This window comes from Schistocerca serialis, unplaced genomic scaffold, assembly GCF_023864345.2.
Source record: "Schistocerca serialis cubense isolate TAMUIC-IGC-003099 unplaced genomic scaffold, iqSchSeri2.2 HiC_scaffold_531, whole genome shotgun sequence".
NCBI classification, from domain to species: Eukaryota; Metazoa; Arthropoda; class Insecta; order Orthoptera; family Acrididae; genus Schistocerca; species Schistocerca serialis.
Window position 1 is genome coordinate 27501 of NW_026048115.1, and position 508 is coordinate 28008.

The following is a 508-nucleotide window of genomic DNA, read 5'->3' on the forward strand; positions in this document are numbered from 1 at the left end:
GGGCGTCTCGTCCTCATTGCGAGGTGAGGCGCACCTAGAGCGTACACGTTGGGACCCGAAAGATGGTGAACTATGCCTGGCCAGGACGAAGTCAGGGGAAACCCTGATGGAGGTCCGTAGCGATTCTGACGTGCAAATCGATCGTCGGAGCTGGGTATAGGGGCGAAAGACTAATCGAACCATCTAGTAGCTGGTTCCCTCCGAAGTTTCCCTCAGGATAGCTGGTGCTCGTACGAGTCTCATCCGGTAAAGCGAATGATTAGAGGCCTTGGGGCCGAAACGACCTCAACCTATTCTCAAACTTTAAATGGGTGAGATCTCCGGCTTGCTTGATATGCTGAAGCCGCGAGCAAACGACTCGGATCGGAGTGCCAAGTGGGCCACTTTTGGTAAGCAGAACTGGCGCTGTGGGATGAACCAAACGCCGAGTTAAGGCGCCCGAATCGACGCTCATGGGAAACCATGAAAGGCGTTGGTTGCTTAAGACAGCAGGACGGTGGCCATGGAA